The sequence below is a fragment of the Lissotriton helveticus genome, chromosome 1_1, assembly GCF_964261635.1.
Source record: "Lissotriton helveticus chromosome 1_1, aLisHel1.1, whole genome shotgun sequence".
NCBI lineage: Eukaryota > Metazoa > Chordata > Amphibia > Caudata > Salamandridae > Lissotriton > Lissotriton helveticus.
In genome coordinates, this window is record NC_136057.1 from 338,250,643 (window position 1) to 338,274,585 (window position 23,943).

General features: G+C 38.1%; 1 protein-coding gene and 1 pseudogene across 2 annotated transcripts in view; both read right to left on the reverse strand.

Annotated features, from left to right (window-relative positions):
• SVOPL (SVOP like) overlaps positions 1 to 23,943 on the reverse strand; it is a 509,809-nt gene that overhangs the window by 381,565 nt on the left and 104,301 nt on the right. The gene's annotated exons all lie outside the window — the stretch shown is intronic.
• LOC144762191 (deoxyuridine 5'-triphosphate nucleotidohydrolase pseudogene) lies at positions 22,230 to 22,616 on the reverse strand (annotated as a pseudogene).

Sequence of the window (23,943 nt, forward strand, 5' to 3'; positions counted from 1 at the left end):
AAGCACCCCAAGACATGGTCAAGTTGGCAAACTCAGAGAAATTTCTGTGAGGTCTGGAGGGATTCAAGGAGTTTGGCGATCGAGGGTTATCCTTGACACCAATTGATTGCTGTGCTGTATGATCTTTATGATGTATGGTATAGAGCCACTTTGCACGTGTGCTTCATCTCGTTGCATGTCCCTTCTTTTGTGCGCTTAAAGGTTGAGGGTACAATGTCAGTCATACCAGGGGACTGTTCCATTTGTTCTGTATGGCTTTTATGTTAAAAACTTCAATAATTGTTAGTATGTTAGTATGAAACTTTGAGCAATTTATTTATTGATTTCTAGCCTTGTTATTTCACTGTCCTTTTGCATCTATTATTTTAGAAAAGAGAGAGGTGATAGTTGTGGATGAGTGTGTCTTCAAGTAATTCCAAGTAAAAAGAATGTTCTTGTTCCTTAGCAGTGCTTAATTTGTAAAATAATAAGTGCCAGGGCCCTGACCAGGCGGTCGCTGCAGCTTGCACTACCTATTGCCCCGTCATCGCTGCCAATGCGGGCACCAAAACAACTACTAATCATCTCTCTCGCCTACAAGTGTGACAGTTCAGATTATTCTAGGTCCCCAAAGCTAAAGGGCTGGGAAGGCAGATATTATATATTTTTTAATGTATATTGTATTCATAAACAACCGTTGTTCTGCTCATCTCTAAATTAGATGAGCAGTGCCTCCATGTGGCAGACTGTCATAAGTGCGTGTTGACAATGAAGTGGCGGTGCTGAGTACCGTAAATCAATTAAGTGCCGGTGCTGAGCACTGGAAACCATAGGCTCAAATTAAGCGCTGTTTAGTATCAGCTCTTGCTTCCCATATAATAGTGAAGAAAGGAATTGCTGTAGGCAATCAACAACCAATACACTTAGCTTACGCTTAACCGAACGATTCACAGAGCTCACAGCCTCCTCGTCCAGCACTGGCCGCCGGCACCCATGGAGGAGAGGACGCTACTTCTAGTGCCACAAAGTTAAATGCATGTTCACAACTCCTGCAGGCACTGGCAGATAGTTAGTTATGCATACCATGAAGAAAGCTATTCTAAGGATTTTACACTGATAATAGAAGAGATCTTCCTTGGTGCCTTCAGATAATAAAGATACCAGTACAGTGGAACGATTTAAAAGAATTTAGCGGTGAATTTTCTCCAAGCAAGTCTTTCAATGTGAGGCATGCAAGGACTATTGTTTCTTCAGTTGTGTGTAATTTTAATGCACGTTTACAAGCTCATTCCTATGTGTACAACACAAGGAACCCCAAAGTTCTGTACGATTATAAGAACAGCTGTTTTGTATTCATATGTGTGTCAGTGTGTGTGTGATACTGTCAAATACAATTTCCTTTCAGTACTCCCTAATAATATAGGATGCGCTTGTGATATTGTTTATAAACACCGGTTTTATTTGGCATATAGAAGCATTGTAATATGTGCCATACAAAAGCTAATACCATGTAAGGATTTATGTTACGGTCTAAGCGAGATATTGTTCAGTCGCCACTGCCACGCAGCATTACATGCCATGTAGGACTATGGAAGGACAGCTGTCCTCTGGACGTCTAAGTTTTTAAGGCTGAGCGAATGGGGTACATGCCTTCTGTATTTCAGGTGATTAAGTGGTTAAATACACAGCAGAACATAACTGACATCAATTAAAAGCCGAGACTGCCTTCTTTAGCAATATAATATTTACATAGGATATATAAAAGAGAAGGTACGGGGATAAAAAGAAGCAAATCCATGAATGGTCTGTAGCAAATCAACATTTTATTGGTATTGATGTTTGGTGGACTCACTCACTCAGCAAAAAAGCGAGATAAGCAAATGAATTTCTATATGTGGAACAGGCAAAACCTAAAAGGTTAGTCTTGCAAAGCAAACTTAATATACTCCCGGGTTTCCTTAACCACCTATTACTTCTACCAGAAAGTAGGATATCCCATAGCTCTTTAGATCTATTGGAACACCCTGCCACTAGCAACAGGAATCTTAAATGTTCTGTGCCTTATGAAGGATTGTATGCTGTACGCAAAGGTGCTTGAAAAGTTGACTGCTGGATCAGAATAAGGGCACACAAGATTCCGGGTCACGTTTTCGAGGTCTGCTGTTAGTGTTCCATTAGATCATTCTTATGGCCACAAGTATTTTAACGCATAGACGCCTGTAAGGGAAAACGTGATTGGCCACTGGTTGTTCCCGTTAAAGGAAATGGAGGCCTCATAGTTTTGCTTGAACATATCTCATGAAACCTAGGCAGTACTTGAAATGGAAAAATAGAAGTGCAGGTACTCTGTACCAGAGTACCTGCTTGTTTCTGAGAAGTGCTGGTACTCTCCAATGAAAAGTATAGCATTTCTCTTGAGAAGTGCCGGTACTCTCCCTCTCAAAATAAACAAGCATTGGCATAGCCAATAGGTCTCGCTTTTGGGACCTTGTAAGTTTTTAGCCATGCAACAGTTCATGTTGTTGCCCCAAGGATATGGTGCTGCATAACCAAATACTTATAAAGTCCCAAAAGCGAGACCTATTGGCTATGCCAATGCTTGTTTAATGTGTATTGCTGTCTGTTTCGCCCCCTTCTCTCCACCTCCCCGTCGACCCTCCCAAACCCTCCATCCCGCCACTCCGCTCCCACACCTGCTGCTACTGCCAACAATACGGCAGCTTGCTATAAGGGACCCACAAGAAGGGCCAACGACAGTGCAGCTTGCTGTAAGGAGCCCTTGTCCAGGCCCGTTTCTAAACTGCTCCTTGATTTCTCTTAAATCAGAGACACAGCTCAGGGTGTCCTGTAAGCGAGTGCTCCGCCAGTGCTGTGCAGACAGGCGGGTTGTGGGTTCCAGCTGAGCTGGTGGAGCTTTCAGAACGTACAGCAAGACAGGTTGTGTTTGATTCCAACTTTGGAAGTGCAACTTTTTAATTTCCATGAATGCCGTGCACTTCCGTCACATGCATATTTTTTTGCTGTTTTTGCCTTGTCTTCTCAAATGATTGCTGAAGGTGGTTGTTTTTATTATTGTGCCTCATAAAGCTTTGTTCTCCCTTATGGTTTATTAAGATCTTCTCAGTACCACCTTTGCTTTTCTGAACACAGAATACAGAAACAAACCCGGGCTCTCAGGTGATCTAAGAATCTGCACTTCCACACTGATACCTCTACCATGCTGTGAGGCCTGCTGGAGATCTGGGCACCTCTTTTTAAAAAGCTCACACAACAGGGTTAACACAGGGTGTTGCTTTACAGTCTTCCCTTTCATTTGCCCTGCACTGTCGCAATTGCACTTTCGAGCTTTGATGCAGACAGGGCTCAGCCACTATGTGTAGAGGGTGTACCACAGAGAACAATCAAGGGAAAGCTGGCCCTGAAATGTAAACTGACCTACTTTTTGTAAAGCTGCCATGAAATGTGAAACACAAACTCCTGGATTTCACTAAAAGGAAGCAATGGTCCTTTCTCGCAGTGTTTAGATGCTTCGTACCTGTTTTCAGGTATGGCTGCTTTATACAGTGATGTGATTTGAGACCTGATCGATTCTTTGAAAAAAACAGCTCTCTTTTAAGTGTAGATAAAAGCATTTGCATTAGCAAAGTTCCTTAAATGTAAGCTTGCACATCGTTTTCTAATAAATTATTGAATGTTAAATGATTAAAGGAGAATGCTTTTGTGTTCTTAATACAGCAAATTATCAAATAGAAACAACTTAGTTGTCTACCTTTGAATGGAATACATTAAACGCTTCTTTGCATTATCTGGGATGACGGTGACAACTTCATAGGCTGGAAGCCATTTTGATTTGACTGCGAGACGGGAAACATAGTATACATCGAAGTGTTTACACCGCACGACCTTTACCACGCTGCCATTACAACGCAAATCATTACTACGACTTGCGCTGGATGGCGCTCTTGGTTAAGGAATAGTGTGATTTTCTATTCCAACACCTTCCCTACTGTTACATGGACTGGAGTTGGAATAGAAAATCATATTAATCCTCAATCCAGCGCCCTCCAACGCAAGTCATTGTAACGACTTGCGTTGTAAAAACCGTGATGTAAAGTACCGCGATCATATGATCGCGTTGTACTGCCAAACATCCCTGCGAGACTACATTGACATCACTGCTTTGAGGATTGAAGGCTGATGAACAACTGATTGATGATGCGAAGCACAACCTTTTATGCTTAAAACAGTTATTAAAAGTGCCTCTTTCATAAGTCTCAGGAGGTGATTCTGCCAGCGTTGGTGTCTGATTCTGGTTCTGCTGCAGAGGATCAGTGGTCCTTGTTGATCTATCTAGAGCAGTCGAGGTCGTTCAAGAAGATGGGCTCTTTGTTTGTTTCCTTTGAAGCTTCCTCCCAGGGGCATAAGCATGGACAAAGGAAGATTAGGAAATGCAGGGATATATTGATGGAGCGAGATAGAGAATAACTTTTTATTCCAACTCGTGAAGTTATACTTCCATAAAATAAAATAATCTTATTAATGATTTGTGATGTATTCGTACTAAATCAACTTAGATTAAACTTTTACACGTGGGAAAACTAACACATGTGCTCATAAATGTGCAAATCTGTTGCATCTTTTTGTTCGTGAAAAATAATAAAATAATTTTGTCGTTCTGTCATGTCATAACTAACTGCAGCTGAATTTAAAAGTGGCATGTGCTTATTTTGCTTTCCTTGTCTATGTGATGTCATTCTACTCTCTAAAGGTGCATAAAGAATTTCATGGATAAATGAAGACTGGTAGATATAAAATGCTGCTTTATTTGTTTGCTTTGTGCTAGGTAATATTATACTAATGGGTGGGTTAAATAATTAGCAAACAAAGGGTGGAAACAGAATGAATAATATTTCTTTCATTAATTATTTTCTTGTGTTTGTTTATACATTAGAGAAATTAAGTTGACTGCTTTGGGCCTAGTTCACTCGAGTTTACTAAAAGGATGAATTTAATTTCTGCATGAAGCCTGAGATGTCCTTTCTAAAGTTTTCCATCGAAGTAACATTTGTTGAACTGCGATGAGGCTCTGACATCATTCTGGTCGGAAGTGGCCAAGGCCAGGAACTGGCAGAAAGAACATTTGATTACTTGGCATCCGAGGAAGTGAAATGAAACTAGTGAAAAACTATGGCAAAATTGTTGCAAGCGAAGGAAGTCTCGGATCACGTACAGTAGAGACAATGGAGTCTAAGAAAGTGACAGAACTGAAGTTTTGAAATATGGGGTGACATGTCACTTGTCACTCATGAGCCAATGGGACATCGACTTTTGCGGAAAGTTTTACTTTTACTTAGATTAGCTTAGCGCAGAAAGGTATAAAGATCCATGCCTCGTGGATGGGTCACGCTGCTGCTTTCTAACCTTTGGATGAGGGTGTCGTGCTGTCGGACTTTGTTTGGAGCACGTAAGAAACCCAAAAGACTTTACTTTATTTCCAGTTATTTAGCTTATTTAGGGACTTAGGTTCTAGAAAATGCTAAACTTATAATTCTTTGCAAATAATCAGAATTCTATATGATGCTTACAAATATGCTTATGACAATTCTAATAAAATGCTTAAATAAAACTATATTCTTATAATTCAATTAAATAGCTAATAAAATCTTACTTTTGAAAACAAGCTGGTCTTGTCATTTCGAGAGTGCAGGTTATCATTAGTTAGATGCCATCGCCAATGGTGGCCTATTAAATAGTTAGGATTTGTTTAGATAATGTCAAATTTTACCGCGGATGTATATAAATGTATATAAGTTGTATATAAGTTTAATTAGGCCACATGATTCAGTTGGTCAAAATATGTCAGGTTTTGTTAATGGGTCCATATTTTTAAGTAGTGATTTTTAGAGTGTGTGGTGAAGTTAGGTAGCGTAGTTTATGACATATTTCCTATAGGCCGCTGGATCAATTCTTCTGGTAGCAGAATTTGATGGTTACTAAGATAATCAGTGTATTAAGGTATAAAATTAGGATCAATGTTTAACACATGTTGAGTTTGTTTTTCGTGCTATATGTGAGTTGTACCGGTACAGATAGTGTGATGAGAAGGTAGTCACACAGTACATTTGATCTGTTTCAGTGTAGTGGTATCGCCGTGTATCACTAGTGTTGTGGCCGTGCAACACATGTTAGGGCTAGGTGTGAATGTTGTATAGTGAGGATTATCTAAGAAATTTTAACAGCATGAGTATAGGGACAATGTGCCCGTTCTAAAACTCACTGTGAAAAGAGTAATAGTATATATTCGAGCTTGAATGAAGGGTAGGATAATGTCGGTACATGATTATCTATAGACAGGTGAGAGTCCTGTAGGGGTACATGTTTTATATCTATAAACAGGTGAAAGTCCTGTACGGATAACGTCGTTTATTTTATTAACGGTGCATGATATCTATAAACAGGTGTGAGTCCTGTACGGATTTCATGTGTGTTTGATTTTAGGGTCTTTCCGTTTGAAAGTGCGTGAATGTTTTGTAATTGTGTTCAAGTCGAACTTTCGAAATAAGTCACTTATTTGTGAATTCTAGAGGGAAAACGAGTTCATTCATTACTTGTTTGAAGGGTAGAGTAAGAGTTGCTCTACTGGCAATTGAAAATTATTCTATGAGAATAGGGCCGACTATTCCAAGCTGAGAATACTTGTATGAATATAATTCTATCACTTATTAGAGAAACAGACAGATGAGTCTTTCTTGTCGTTGTTAAAAATTAATTTTCACCGAAAGAGCGTTCTTAAAATGGCGCTGTGAAAAGATTTTGTGAAGGAGGGGTGAGCGCTGGGAGTGAGACGCGAGAAACCGCAGCTGCTGTGTACGTCACAGGGCCGCGCTGTGATTGGGCGACATACGTCACGAGCTGTGTTCTGATTGGTTCTCGAATCTCTGATGAACTGTAAGCTGATTGGTTCTTCAGAAAACTTCATAATTATTGGTTGAGCAAATTAGTGACGTAGCTCAATCCTGATTGGCTTGTTGGTGTGTTTCGCGCACGGATTGGCTGACTTTGCGGAACATCCCGGAAATATTTTACGAACAATTTTATTAATTGAATTTGACTTTTAAAAATGAGTTATCATTTTAAACATGTTGAGAAAAAGCCTATGTTATTTCAGAAACGTAAAAATTTTATTTCACCGGACAAGAAAATAGAAACGCGAGGTGGTAAATTACTTCATAAATATAAAACACCTGCAGCGTATATGGAAGGTGAATATGGTTATCATACTGTTTTGTGGTTTGATATTTGGAAACACTACACAAAAGATGATGGTGTTTTAACTTGGCTGGACGATGGTTCTTTTAATGTAAAGATTTTAAGAAATTTAAGAGAAAAAATGAATGCTCTTGTACCAAAGCCGAGACCTACTCAATTTGAAGCTTTAGTTGAATGGGAGGATGAAATGTTTCAACTACAAAGAGAAGCGAGTGGTATTAAAAGACCTCCTAAAATACCAAGCTATAGAAGAGAAACTCATGAAGATAGAATGCGAATGTGGAGACAGGGAAGCATGAGCGATGGACTTTATTTAATTAGAGAAATGGTTTTAGGATCTCCTAATGAAAAAAGAACTGAAAAGAAAAATAATGCTCTATTAGAAAATGAGACTGAAGATGCAGTTTTAGAAGAAATTTTCACTTCTAACAAAAGAAATGAGCCTTTGAGACCTCCGCAATCATGGTCTACTCCGATGGTTTCTACAGAAACTACACCGAGTGCACCTCCGATTAGTGAATCTTCTAAATTATATCCAAATAATTCTGAATCTTTTGAAACCCCAGAAAAATTAGAAATTAGGACAAATGCTGATGTCTGTATTGGAGGTAAACATTTTTCGATAATTCCAAGAGAAAGGGGAGCTCCAAAAAACTATATGAGGGAAGTTAAAAATGAAGAAGTTGGAAATTCTTCTGAATATTTTCGATCAAAAGAAGAATTAATTCGACAAATGACAAAAAGCATAGAAGCCGTGACAGTTCCAGTAACGATTGGTCCTGTTCAGCCTGTTTTCGAACGATATGAAAATAACAAAACAGGTTTAACAATTCCCCTAAATACTGAATTTCAAAGGGTTGCTGAAAAACTTTACTCAGATATATCTGAAGTTAATTCGGGAAAAACAAGAATGCCTGATCTGACTTTTAATGAAGGTTCTTTTTCCAAAACACCGATGGGTGCAGAATCTGATGCTGAATCTTTTGATGCTAGAAAACAAAATTCTAAACTTGATGTTGCAAAATTAAAAGCTAATCTGGAAGAATTAATTATTGGTACAATTGGTCCTGACAGTTTAAAATGGTATCGTGATTATGAACTCCTGTTCATCTGCAAGAGTATTCAATGGAAAACAAAAAATAAATACGATCAATTGGAAGAACTGGCAGTAGAACTTGAAATTGATTTGAACAGGCAAAAGAATTTTGGAAAACATTATAGATTAGATTTCTCAGAAAAGGATATTGAACACTTAAATTCAATGGGAAGAATAATGCATATAAAAGAATTAATTGTTTACATCAAAAAAATGGGAGAGTTGAGTAAGTGGAGAGTAAAATGGACAAGAAAGAAGGAAGAAGAGAAATTAGAAAAATTGTCAAAACAGTTTCCAATGAGAGAGATTGCAGGTGGAGGGTATGTTCATGTCCCTTGGTCAAGACAAGACATTCTGCTGTTTACAAATGACTTTCCTAGATTAAGAGAGAAACCTGTCGAGTGGTATCGTCAGGTAGACAGATTTATAAAAGTCTCAAAAGTTCTGTGGATTGATCTAGATGGATTCTTTGACATTGTTGTTCCATCAGACCTTTGGACAGAATGTAAAATTTCTATAAGTTGGCCAAAGGAGGAACCTGAACGAATTAAAGAAACAGGTGCTCCAGCTCCGATAGTAATGGATTTTTATGAAAGAGTGATTTTATGGTTAAAACAAAAAATTCCACCAAAAGAGGTTGATTGGGTCAAAATAGATAGAACTAATCAAGAACCGAAAGAATCAGTTCATTCATTTTATGAAAGGTTACTGTTAGTTTTCAAACAATACAGTGGCTATGAGAAGCTGGATGAAAAGCATATGAGTCATTTCATCTATAGATTTGTTTATGGTCTCAGACCAGAGCTTGGAGAAATGATCAGAAATAACATTGTAGGTTGGCAATCACTGTCAGTTGATGACATTTTAAGAAAAGCTAAATACTGTAGTGATGAGTTAGAAGTGAAACAGAAAAAGCTTAAGGAGAAAGCAATGTGGGCTCAAGTGAAAGTGGCCGAGCAACAAATTGCTAGTCTTGGAAATAAAAATACTAATTTTGTTCAGACTCAAAATTCATATCAGGGTCAAGGAAAATTTAAATTTAATGTTAACAGAAAATTTAATCCTAAAGTTGAAGAATTAAAACAGAAATTACCTTGTTTCAATTGTGGAGAAATTGGACATTGGAGTGTAAGAAACCACCTAGAAATGTAAAGAGTCCATTGTTAAATCCACAGATGCAGAGTGATGTTGATCTGCAGCGACAGCTACAGTCGCAACAAAATTTAAATGTATTGAGTCTTCAGCGACAACTGCAAAACCAATTGAATCACCAGCAAAATCAAATTCCGCAACCTCCTTTCCCTAATTGTGGGGGAAGTCAAAAATATAATCCAAATGTGGGATTTCAAGGAGATGATCAGGTAATAAGAAATCATAGGCAAATTGTGCAAAATGCTTCTGGACAGTTTTTGTTAACTGAACAACGAGAAAGTGATTCTGACGATTACTTCTGACGGTGCCCGAGAGAGGGGGAAGAGTGTATTATTGGAGCCACTCTTGAGGTTGACCAGTCCGGTCCATTTGTAAATGGGAAAGTTAATGATGTAGACATTACTTTCTTAGTGGCCACTGGTGCTACCCGTTCTACTGTTAGATCAGTGGAAATTGAAAACCTACCTCTCTCTGGGGAAACCATCCAAGTAGTCGGTGTAAGTAATCAGCAAATCAGAACGGATTTAACTGATCCAGTACCAGTTGAAATTGGAAATTTCAAAGATAAACACAGATTTGTGGTTTGTAACAGCAGTCCTGTGAATTTGTTGGGGAGGGATATATTGTGCAAAATGAATTGTAGAATATATTGTTCTCCTGAGGGAATTGAACTACAAACAATGGAAGAAGATGGTTTGTATCGAATGACTATGATGTTGGTAGAAACAGAAGAATCAAAATTGTTTCCTACTTTTGAAAAAGATAATTTACCAGAAGAGCTTAAAGAAACAGTAAAAGCTGAAATTTGGGATTTGACTGGAAATGAGATGGGTCTGATGAAACATGTCGATCCAGTCAAAATATCTTTAAAGCAGGGAATAGAATTTCCAAATATCCCTCAGTATAAGATGAAAGCAGAGACAGTTGAAGGAGTTATTCCTGTGATTGAAAAATTCATTTAACAAGGTGTTTTAAAATAAATTGAGAGTAGTCCTTGTAATTCACCGATTATGGGAATCAAGAAATCAAATGGAACATATAGGATTGTTCAGGATTTGAGGAAAATTAATCAGATTGTTATTCCATGTTGTCCTGTGGTTCCAAATCCTGCAGTTATTTTGTACCAGATTCCACATGATGCAGAATGGTATACTGTTATTGATCTCTGCAATGCGTTCTTTACTGTACCATTGCATCCTGAAAGTCAAGAAATTTTCGCTTTCAGATTTCAGAGTAGGACCCTCGCATGGTGTAGAATTCCTCAAGGGTATACAGAGAGTCCTTCTATCTTTAATGAGCTGTTAAAACGATCTTTGGAAGATCTAGATTTACCTGGCAGATCAACGTTGGTGCAGTATATTGACGATTTGTTGATAGCTGCTAAAACGAGAGAAAATTGTGTGACAGACACAATTATACTGCTAAATCATCTAGCAGATGAGGGACACAAGGTGTCTCCAGCTAAGTTGCAGTTTTGTAAACAGGAGGTAAAATATCTTGGTCACAGAATTGCAAAGGGAAAGAGACAAGTGACAGTTGAGAGAATTAAAATGATTCAAGCAATGCAACCTCCAAGAACACAAAGACAAGTCAGAATGTTTCTAGGAATGGTTGGTTACTGTCGACAATGGATAAGTGGATTTTCGGTAATTGCGAAACCACTATAGAGATTGACAAAATCAGATGTAAAAGACCCAATTGTTTTAAATGAGGCTGAATTTGAGTCTTTTGAAAATCTAAAAAGAAGCTTGTGTGAAGCTCCAGCTTTAGGCATGCCAAATTATGAAAAAGGATTTGAATTATATTGCAGTGAGAGAGAGGGATATGCTTTGTCTGTGTTAATACAAAGACATGGGAATTTAAAGAAGCCCATTGCATATTTCTCTGCAGTTCTTGATCCAGTTGCAAAAGCTTTACCAGGTTGTTTAAAAGCAGTTGCTGCGACAAGTATCAGTCTTGAACAAAGTGAAGGAATCATAATGGGATTTCCTGTGAAAGTTTTCGTTCCTCATTCAGTTGAAATATTACTGACAAGAGGTAAAACTCAGCATTTAACTAGCAGTAGGTTGACTAAATATGAGAAAATTATTCTGGGAGCGGATAATGTTTCTATTGCAAGATGCGTGAATCTTAATCCTTCCACATTGTTACCTGATTCTGAAATTATTGATGAAAATGATGTGGAACATGAGTGTTGGATGTTATGGAATATTGCACCAAGCCTAGGCAGGACATTAAAGATGTTCCTTTGCCTGAATCAGATTTTGTTTATTTTGTAGATGGTTCTTGTTTGAGGTCCGAAGGAGGTGTTTTAAAAGCAGCCTATTCAGTTTGTACAGTTGCTGACGTTGAAGAAGCATCATGTCTTGAAGGAATTCGTTCAGCACAGGTGGCTGAATTAATTGCTTTAATTCGTGCCTGCGAAATTTCAAAGGATTTGAGAGTTACTATAATAACTGACAGCCAGTATGGGTACGGAGTTGTGCATGATTATGGACAGCTTTGGTCTCAGAGGGGCTATTTAACTTCAGCAGGGTCCCCAATTAAAAATGCAGTGTTTATTAAGAGATTAATTGACGCTATACAATTACCTAAGGAGATCGATGTGGTTAAGTGTGCAGCACATACAAAAGGTGTGGATTTTATCTCTAAAGGCAATGCTTATGCAGACGAAACTGCAAAGTATTGTGCCAAAAATTGTCGCGCATACAATCGGGAAAAAAGTAAAGAATGTGATTCAAATTCATTGATGCTAACATCAGTAGTGGAAACATGGCAGGAAATCAGGGATTTGCAAAATTAAGCTGATGATGAGGAAAAAGATTCGGGGTTAAGAGCAGAATGTAGACCACGTGATGAGGATGGAGTGTGGACTTACAAAGATGGCAGAGTAGTTTTACCAAATTGTTTGATTGCTGACATGGCCAGATTATATCATGGTCCTGGCCATATTGGAAGAGATTCCATGATCAGACTTTTTAAAGAAACTTGGTTTAATACCAAGTTTAGAACTATTGCTGAATCTTTTTGTCAGAGGTGTTTATCTTGCCAGCAAATGAACCCAAACAGAAAGTCAATTGTGGGTACAGGAATTATTGGTCGAGAGGGTGGTCCTTTCACCAGACTGCAAATGGATTTCATTGAGATGCCCTTACACAACTGTTTGAAATATGTTCTTGTGATTGTTTATTTTCAAGATGGGTAGAAGCTTTTCCTACTCGACATTGTGATTCAATTACAGTTGCAAAACTGTTACTTAGAGAAATCATTCCAAGGTACGGTTTTCCTGTCACTATTGAAAGTGATGGAGGGAGTCATTTTGATAACAAACTTATGAAATTAATTTGTGAAGCATTAAATATTGAGCAGAAAATACACTGTGCATACAGACCAGAGGCATCTGGAGTTGTTGAGCAAATTAATGGAACAATTAAGAACAGGGTTGGAAAAATGTGTCTAGATACAGGTGTAAAGTGGACTGATGCTCTTCCACTAGTTCTAATGTCATTAAGGAGTACACCTGATAAGAAGACAGGTCTGAGTCCTCATGAGATTTTAATGGGCAGGGTCATGAGGCAAGCATTTGTTCCAGTTGGCAAATTGTTGAGCATTAATGACAGTGCTATTTTAGAATATTGCAAGAGACTGTCTGACGTAGTGACTTCTGTGTCTAATCAGGTGGGAACTGAAGCACAATCTGATGAAAAAGTACAGACTCATGATTTGAAACCTGGAGATTGGGTCAGGACTAAAGTTCATCGAAGAAGAAATTGTTTGGTCCCTAGGTGGCAGAAGCCTAGGCAGATAATTCTAGTCACTACAAATGCAGTAAAATGTAAAGGATTGAAGAGGTGGATACATCCAAGCCACACTATTCCAATTCCTACTCCTGAAAACTCTGATGAAGAGAGTGATTCTACAGATGATTCTGATTCCAAAATAGAAGGTGAAATAAATCCAGATTCTGGAGATCGACAGGGAGGTCGACATCTGGAAAATCTGCAAGTGAATAAAGACTTGAATAAAGAAGATTTGGGAATCATCGAAATAGACTCTGAAAGTGATGAAGATCTGATTAAAAGAAATTCAGCAGAAGAGTCTGTCAAGAAAGTGAATGGAGTAGAGACTATTGAAAAATTTGAAGAAAGAGAAGCTGAATCAATTGAAATTTCTGACCAGGAGAGTATTGAAAAGCAGAAGATAAGCTCTGGAAGAGGGAACAAGAAACCAGAAACTGGGAAGTTGAAGGTAATTGAAGAGGAGGAGGAGAACGAATTACCAAGTACCAGTGATGGAAGACAGAGTATAGTTCCTAACGGAGTGAAACTGCCGAGTAGAAAAGGTCCTGTGTCAAGATTTGAAATTTCTGACAGTGACTCTGGAGAAAGTGATGTGAATGATGAAGATGGAAAAGTAAAGAAAAGATCTTGGAAGTCAGAAACAAATGTTTCAGAACCGAAAAGAAAGATCTTGAAAAAAGGTGATTTGTGGCCAAGCGGAAGTGGAAAATTGAGAGTCAGGCTAATTAAAAATTCGAAGGAGCAAGTGGATGAAATCACTAGTCAAAAGGAGCCTGAAAAGAAGGCTGAGAAAGGGAGAAAAATAGAAGTAGTTTCTAGAAAAACTAAAAGAGTTGTGAAGCCAAATCCGAAATATAGATCTCCTGAATGGACTTATCTGATAATTCCTCCTGTTATTGAGATTAATAGCAGTAGCCAGGAAGAGGAAATTGAAGAAATTAGTGACAATGATTGAAGTACTGATTTATTAAAATTGGGATTTTTCCTTTTTATTATTTGGCAAAAGGCCGAAGAAATTTTGTTAGGTGACACAAGGTCGAAGAAAACTTGTTTAGCTGTGTAATTGTTTGTGACATAAGGTCGAAGATACATTGTTAGGGCTAAGTTAAAAAAAAATATATATAATAATAATAATTCTTTTAAAAAAGGGGGGTGTACAGTTTAGAAAATTAATAATTTAAAATAATTTTGTTTCTTTTTATCTTCTAAAAAAAAAAAAAAAAAAAATGCCTTATGTTATGGAACGGAGTACTTCAAAGTGTTCTATATTCAAGAGATGCTGTAAGATGACTCTGGTATGTGTGCTCGTGTTAATTCTGCTCTGGTTAGTACTAGCTGTTGTTATTCCTTTTGTAATCAACAAAAATTTACACAAGGTCAATATGACAAGCAAAGCTTCAATTAGTCAAAACAAACATAGTGCAACAAGCAAAGTTATTGATCACAAACCTGAAATTCATCAGGACAAATCTATTAGTGATTTTTCAAGTAATACATTTGCAAGGCTTTTAGGAGAATATGTAAAAGTAATGGACGCTAAAGATTGCTACGTTTGTGTAAAATTACCTGCTTCTGTTTCTGAGGGAGTAACATATAATATGCTTCCTCTTACTTATGGTATAACATGTAGTGTGTTAGCTAGTTTGTTCTATCAAACTGGACGTTTAGAATACTATTATTCAAATTTTGACGAAATTTTTGCGAATTTAAAAATTGAGAGTGTTTTGAATAAACATAAGAATGCTAAACAGATGAGGGAATTTTTCTTAGTAACTAACGAACTCACTTATGAGTATGCTTACAAGAATAATCTAACCTGTAAACTAAGTACTGAAGGCAAGAATTTCCTGAACCTTGTTGAGGAGAGAAAAGCAATTTATAAAAGAAACGAATTAGTTAAGCAGACTAAATCTAGGTTCTGGCAAAAAGAAGATGAGAAGCTTAATGGTAAAACTTTTAATAATGTTGCAATTCACATAGATAAACCAGTTAGTGGTAAGCTTTGTATTAGAAGAGATAATACGCTTTTTGATAATTATTTTGTGGGTGCTAGTAATTGTGAAGACACTTATCAGATTATGGGTGGTTGGGGATTCAAAGGTGGAAAGGATCCAATTTTTCCTGGGATTTACTTTGTTTGTGGTGACAAAGCTTATTATAATCTCCCAGACCACTGGTATGGGACTTGTTTTGTTGGAATTGTTTTTCCGAAAATATTTCATGTTGACAGAAATTCAGAAGGATTGTTCAAAATTAATAATCATGTAAATAGATATAGAAGAGAAAGTTTCACAGAAATTTTAGGAGATATTTTTGAAGCAGTGATACCCATAGTGGGTATAACATTGAATGCAGGGAAAATTAGAAAATTATCCACAATTGTTGATAGATTGTCCACTGATACAGCAGATGGTTTTCAATTAGTGAATGTTGAAGTTATTGCAATTAGAACTATGGAGATGCAAGATCGCCTTGCATTGGATATATTACTAGCAAAAGAGGGAGGAGTTTGTGGCATTCTACATGTACAACATTGTTATACCTACATTCCGGATGAAAGTAAGAATATTGATATGTACATTAAGAATATTACAGAAATACATTCAGAGATAGTTCCATTAGAAGAGGATGATTTCTCAGAGCGTCTTACAAAAAGGTTTCAAGCTATAAAAACATGGTTTCAAGAAATAGGTGGTTCAGTTCTTGGCAAGATTTTAACACCTTTGATTGTGATAATATTTATAATAGTTCTATCGAAGATTGGTTGTTTATTACATAAGAGAAAGAAGCAAATGAAGGAAAAGAAGAGAATTTATAAAATAAAAAAGGAAGAAGAAAATGAAATAGAATTACAAGAATTACATAGGGCTCGTTATGATAATTGCAGAGATTTTGCAGAAACAAATTTTTAGAATACTAATCCAAGTGAATTTGAATCATTTTCTATTTTAGTTAAAATTTTCTACATTTTGGGTGTGGTGTGGTGATTTGTTAATCACCAGATGAGGGAGTTGATGGAGCGAGATAGAGAATAACTTTTTATTCCAACTCGTGAAGTTACACTTCCATAAAATAAAATAATCTTATTAATGATTTGTGATGTATTCGTACTAAATCAACTTAGATTAAACTTTTACACGTGGGAAAACTACCACATGTGCTCATAAATGTGCAAATCTGTTGCATCTTTTTGTTCGTGAAAAATAATAAAATAATTTTGTCGTTCTGTCATGTCATAACTAACTGCAGCTGAATTTAAAAGTGGCATGTGCTTATTTTGCTTTCCTTTTCTATGTGATGTCATTCTACTCTCTAAAGGTGCATAAAGAATTTCATGGATAAATGAAGACTGGTAGATATAAAATGCTGCTTTATTTGTTTGCTTTGTGCTAGGTAATATTATACTAATGGGTGGGTTAAATAATTAGCAAACAAAGGGTGGAAGCAGAATGAATAATATTTCTTTCATTAATTATTTTCTTGTGTTTGTTTATACATTAGAGAAATTAAGTTGACTGCTTTGGGCCTAGTTCACTCGAGTTTACTAAAAGGATGAATTTAATTTCTGCATGAAGCCTGAGATGTCCTTTCTAAAGTTTTCCATCGAAGTAACATTTGTTGAACTGCGATGAGGCTCTGACATCATTCTGGTCGGACGTGGCCAAGGCCAGGAACTGGCAGAAAGAACATTTGATTACTTGGCATCCGAGGAAGTGAAATGAAACTAGTGAAAAACTATGGCAAAATTGTTGCAAGCGAAGGAAGTCTCGGATCACGTACAGTAGAGACAATGGAGTCTAAGAAAGTGACAGAACTGATGTTTTGAAATATGGGGTGACATGTCACTTGTCACTCATGAGCCAATGGGACATCGACTTTTGCAGAAAGTTTTACTTTTACTTAGATTAGCTTAGCGCAGAAAGGTATAAAGATCTATGCCTCGTGGATGGGTCACGCTGCTGCTTTCTAACCTTTGGATGAGGGTGTCGTGCTGTCAGACTTTGCTTGGAGCACGTAAGAAACCCAAAAGACTTTACTTTATTTCCAGTTATTTAGCTTATTTAGGGACTTAGGTTCTAGAAAATGCTAAACTTATAATTCTTTGCAAATAATCAGAATTCTATATGATGCTTACAAATATGCTTATGACAATTCTAATAAAATGCTTAAATAAAACTATATTCTTATAATTCAATTAAATAGCTAATAAAATCTTACTTTTGAAAACAAGCTGGTCTTGTCATTTCGAGAGTGCAGGTTATCATTAGTTAGATGCCATCGCCAATGGTGGCCTATTAAATAGTTAGGATTTGTTTAGATAATGTCAAATTTTACCGCGGATGTATATAAATGTATATAAGTTGTATATAAGTTTAATTAGGCCACATGATTCAGTTGGTCAAAATATGTCAGGTTTTGTTAATGGGTCCATATTTTTAAGTAGTGATTTTTAGAGTGTGTGGTGAAGTTAGGTAGCGCAGTTTATGACATATTTCCTATAGGCCGCTGGATCAATATCCCCCCAGATTTTGCAGTGGGGGGACAAGGGTCGGGGGCACCAGGGGACAAAATAATTTCCCCTCTCTCTTGTGTCAGTCAGGGCCATTTGCACATCAAATCACTACCTACAATGGCCCTACAATTGACCTGTGACCTTTCGTTTTGTTATGCTGCAAAGCTCCATTGATTTGTTTCTCACCGCGCCCTTGGGCGCCACGGCCGCTCAACGGCTAATGTTTGTTGAAATGTTTATTTTGAGAAATTGAACCTTGCCCCGGAACATTAGAACAACTTGTATCAGACATAGCCTAAGAACACATTTTGTGTTACATTGTGTGTCAGATGTGTTGGTCTGTCCTAGTATTTACACAAATACCAATTTAAATACTACTATTTTGTTGTATTTGTTTTATAGTGCTACTCAACCCAATCCAGAGTGTCGGAGCGCTTTACATCACACATACACATTATACTTTGACAAAAAATCATATGTGGGTAAATCGTTTACAGGATGTGTTACATAAGCTAGTAGGGGTTACAAGGTGGAGACACATGTCCTTTTCTTCATAGTTCACTGTGCTATATTAGAAGGATTACAATTTATGAACTGCAAGTAACTAAAGGATCTCTATATTAAAAGCAATAACCCACTTATGCATCTGCATAAAATAAAAGTCTGTCAACAGTGTGTCACATGATGTGCTTTGCGGGAGACATATTAACTCTCTATGCTACTGTGCTTCAAAACTGGGACTGGACAAAATACCTAATTCTCCAGCACGTGCATTAACCTCCAGAGTTATTTTACAATTATTATTTTTTCCTGAGATTTAGAGTGTACATAAATATCTATGCAGTAGGTGCTTTAACCGCATAAGATATTCTAAAATGCAGACTTTGCAACCAAATAAGCAGAACAGATGTACTTCCACATCTCTCCTTGTTGCCAATTTCTTTCAGGCAGAGTTTTATTAAATAAATGCATAAGTGGAGGCCTAGATCTTGCACCGGGTTTGCGCCACTTTTCTGGCACAACTCCGAACCAAAATCAAATTTGGTAAATGGTGTACTGCGCTCAAATGTACTCATGCTATACCTGCATAACATATATGAGGCCTTAGAATCTCATGTAATTTGTTGTGATATCACTTACTGTGAGGTCATGGGTTGTGATGTCATGTGTGATGTCATGCGCTGTGATATCACTTACATACTGCCTAACTTGATTAATGCCCCACTTCTTTTTTAAGGACTTGTGTCATAGTGGGGAAAGTATAATGGAGAACCGGTGTTTGTGGTTTTGTCAGCTAGGCATCAAATTGAAATGTTATCCTTGCCTTATTAGGAGGCCAGTGTAACTTGACAGGAATTAGAGCAATGTGATTTCAGAGATAAAGACATATGTCTAGTTGGGCGTGTAGGACAGTTTTAAGTGGCAAGTGACAGGCTTGTGAGACACCCACAAGGACGGCGTGCCCAAAGTCCAGTCATTACAGTATTTTTAGTGGAAAAGAGACAAGAATGGCTTCATCATTCTAGGACCCAGAGGTAATAGTTTGCCACTTTGAAGATTTTGTCCATACAGAGGAATCAAGAATGATGATGAGCGATGAAACAGCAGGTGAGATTGATAGGAAGTCAGCAATGTCTATGAATCTATGGACTTTTACATTTCATTGTCTGCTAATAAAATCCTGGCTGACATGTTGATCTATTGCCCCCTCCAGGCATGCAGGAGGGTATCAGTCTTCCTTGGACTAGTTCCTTTCGAAGTATATGTTGAAATACTTGAATTTTAAGGTTCATGGGACCTTAATATACATGTGGATGCATCTTCTCACCTGCTTAGTCAAGTCAAGAAATACTTTATTCGGTTCAATTTGCAAAAACCATAAAAGTACACAAGCATGAAAAACTGGTCCACAAGTCAACAGTGATAAAATAGCGTAAAAAGGAAGGGAGTACCCATTGAGATATGCAACACATAATGAAAAAAGTTTAAAAACAACAATATATATGGCAATCAAAAAAAACACTCATTATGAGAAAATTTAAAAAGACTTGATTCAAGTAACAATGGTCGGCATTAGTGAGGGGTCATCTAGGACCAGGTGATCTTTTTGCTAAGTCTCACCGCTATGGTTAAAAATTTAGCCACGTTATAGATTTCCCATATTTCAGCTAAAAGTTGAAGGTACAACAAAGCTGGCTTGACTTGCCTAAAACCTTTCCCTTTTAACAAGGGTATAATGAACTTTTTCCTAATGCCTTTAAAGTGCTCACAGAAGAACAGAAAGTGAACAGTATCCATAATCGAACAACCGTCACATTTGCACAGATCTAGGTCTGTACCCCTGGTCCAGCCAGGGCGGCCAGAAATTAGTAAGTGAATCTTGTTCAATCGGAACTTAGTTAGAAGATACCTATGGTTGGAGTTGTTAACAACCTTAAGGTAAAGTTCCAGATCGTGGCCAGAGGAAACAATCAATTGATGGGTCCTGACAGAGGGCTTTAACAGCTCCCTGCCTTCTCTGTCCATTCCTCTGGTCAACAGAAAAGTGTTTTTGACCCATTTCAAATCACCTTTCACCAGACTCGAAGGTTTGTTAAACAATTCAGGCCGACCCAACTTCTCGCACATCTGTGGTACATATTTCAACCAAGGGATCTTTTCCCAGTGATCTAATCCTCTTGGACTGGTTCACATAGGTTTCCAAGCGCCAAGATGCTCCCTCCGGAGCGAACGTCGCGCTCTAGAAATACCCCACAAATATCAAATATCAAATATCTAGCATTAGGCAGTCTTTTAAAATTTCATGATTCACTTCAAGCTCTAGATTAAGCCAGACTGATATCCATTTTAAAATGGGAGCCATGGCAATTCTATCCTCCAAATAGTCCACGCCGTATTCCTGGTGGACAATGAAGCTTGCCGTGGATCTTGGGAGGGAAAGAAGCGTTTTAAAAAAATTATCTTCCGTAACCTGAAGCGATGTAGCTGACCTGAAGCCCCACAAGTCAGCACCATACATAGCGATGGCAGTACATTTGGCAGCATATACTTTTAAAACTGCCTCAATGGGCTTCACCCCTAATTTACGTGAAAAGCCCAGCACCGCAGAAATGGAGCGTGCCAGGGCTGTTTTTTTCTCCAATATTTGTGGGTGCCACGTAGAGCATTCATCAAATACAACCCCCAAATAGGGAAATCTTGGGACTCTTGACAACTTATGCCCATTGCAGTACAGTGACATCACATTTTTTTTGGCCTTCGCTTTATGGCCCACCACCATGACATGGGATTTACCAAAGTTAATACTTAAATCAAGATTATTCATAAAAACATAAAAAGTGTTCAACAGGCATTGAAGTCCCACTGCAGTTCTAGCTAGGAGAGCGGCGTCGTCCGCGTACAGTAAGGCTGGCAGTAGGTATTTCCCTGCCCTCGGGATGTCCTTACACGCTGCGCCCAGGACTCTACCCAAGTCATTTATATATAGTGTAAAGAGCAGGGGAGCAAGAATGCATCCCTGCCTTACACCATTAATAATACTAATTGTATCCGTGTAGTTCCCCTTTCTGTCGTAACGGACCGTAGCAGTAAGGTTCCTATGGAGGTCAGCTAGGAAGTACACAATATTTGGATCTATTCCAATGTTAAGGAGCTGGCCCCACAACTTGGATCTGTTTACTCGGTCAAATGCCGAGGACAGATCCATAAAGGCACTATACAAAGATCCTTGCTTAACTAAAGTGTACTTCCCGATAAGCAGTTGTAAATTTAAGCTTTGGTCAATGGTACTGCGCCCCTTTCTGAAACCGTACTGTAGAGGAAAAAGAGTATTAGTCTCCTCTAGCCAATCGGTCAGTTTGCCTAGGACCACTCTCCCTAAAACCTTGACCGCAGAGTCAATGAGGGATATAGGTCGGTAATTGCCAGGGTCACCCCTATCCCCTTTTTTGTAGATAGGGACAATTACCGACTGAGTCCATGACTCTGGGATGCCTGTCCTAGAAACTCTATTAAAAACATTCGCTAAGACTTTGGACCAAAATAAAATGTCAACTTTAAAAAGATCAGAGGGAACGCCATCTGGTCCAGGAGCTTTATTACTGGTCATCATATCAATGGCCACGGCCACCTCTTCCTCGTTCACGGTCAACGTATAAGGCAATTGGGGGAATGCAATCATGCCTTCTACCCCCAAGGACTCTTGTTCGTAAACGGACCTAAAGTGCAAGTGCCATTTATCTTCTTGGATTCCACAATCCAATTCATTGTTACACATTAATTACAAAGTTTATTTAGAATACAGCACATTAAAAAACCATTGCAACTGAAGTCTCCAGCATAAAGTTGACCTAAAATGTAAAAAGATCCCTCAGATCAGTTCTTCCCAGTAGATCCAAAACCTCCTGAACCACGCACTGTGTCATCTAAAACCTTCAAAGGCTTCATTTCCAAAGTTAAAAAGCACCACTCCGACATTCCCTCTGTAATCTTCATCAATAACACCAGCTCCGACATCAATGAAGTGTTTAGCAGCTAAACCAGATCGTGGAGCCACTCTACCATAGCATCCTGAGGGAACAGCAATCTGAATGTCTGTTTTTACCAGTGCCTTCTCCTTTGCAAGAATCATATAGTCATAAGCACTGTACAGATCATATCCTGCTGCTTTACTGGAGCCCCTGCTCGGCGTTGTTGCGTGTTCGGAAAGTTTTGCAAAGCGCAGCACAACTCCATGCGACTCCTTGCAACCGTCTTCTTTGGCGCGCTTTCCCGGGGAACAACCTTGGGCTTCTTCGGAGCAGGGCATGATTCAATATTTAAAATGGGTAGAGGAAGCGAAAAATAAAACGTCTAAAAATCACCTGGGTGCTCCCTTCTCGGGCCGCCCTGCTTAGTCAACTTCTTTTGGAGTATATGCCATCTTGGTATATGTCGCAGTTTGGGACTCAGCCCACTACAATTGCAGTTCAAACCTTAGACACCTTTTTTCCAAACACTCAAGTTTTGGTACTCAACATTAGTCCCCAGACTTGGTCCGACCATGCTCTCATTCACTTACATTGATCAGTGGGCCTTGAATCTCACTGATGCATCGTAATTAGGCCACTGTCTCTTCTATGAAGTATAGTCTTGTCTTGAGCAAGCACTCTCCACCTATGACGGAGGACATGGAGGTCGATGTCAGTTGGTTGACTCCTGCCTTACACAGGTGGCTAACCACATCATCCCTATTAAACACAGAGATGTTAATTCCTCAGGAAAAAGACAGGCATCCCCTTGGGTCAGTGAGGAGTTTAAAGTGCTTTGTAAGCACTGTAAGAAAATGGAAAGGTATTGGAGGCGTCATTGCTTTTGTAATGACAAAGCGCTCTACAAGAAGGCTCTAAATATCTACCATCACGCAATTAAGAAAGCTCAGTCTGACTTTTTTACAGATCAGATTAACATGTCTCAAAACAAGTATGGGGGATATTTAAAATCGTCAAAAAGTTTATGCACCCAGAAGCATTCCATCAGCCTTTAAAACACTCTCTTAATTTTTGTAGCTAATTGTCCAACTTCTTTGACACTAAAATCCAAACCATCATGGATGCTTTACATCTCACAGACGCCACCTCGAGGATCAATGACCACATGGCACTACAGGTAGAAATAGAGCCATCTTATGGTCAATTGCTATAGGAATTTGTCTCGATTTAACTTGAGGAGTCTGCACAGGCCTTGAGGGCCTGCAAATCAGGGTTGCCAGATGACCCCTATTCTCTAACAAAAATCAAATTTCAAAGCTTTATTCGACAGCAAGTCATAAAAGCAATTACATCCTAACGCTATACAATAAATACTAAGCCTAAAATTCATATTTAAAACATACATTAAACACTTTGTGCTGTCAATTTCATTACTCATAAAATATTCACTCAAGAATTATATAAAAATCGATCGTATATAAAAACCATGGTAACAATAATTCATTAGACTGCGTCAGATAATTGTAAAGTGCGGGTGCAAATAGACCAAGCCCATCCTAGGAATTTTGCAACAGCAATCGCAAAGTATGGTGAACAATCTGATTCCAGTATTCTAAGCGCCTCTATATGCCTACGTGTTCCTAAATTACGAAACACTGGTTTTAT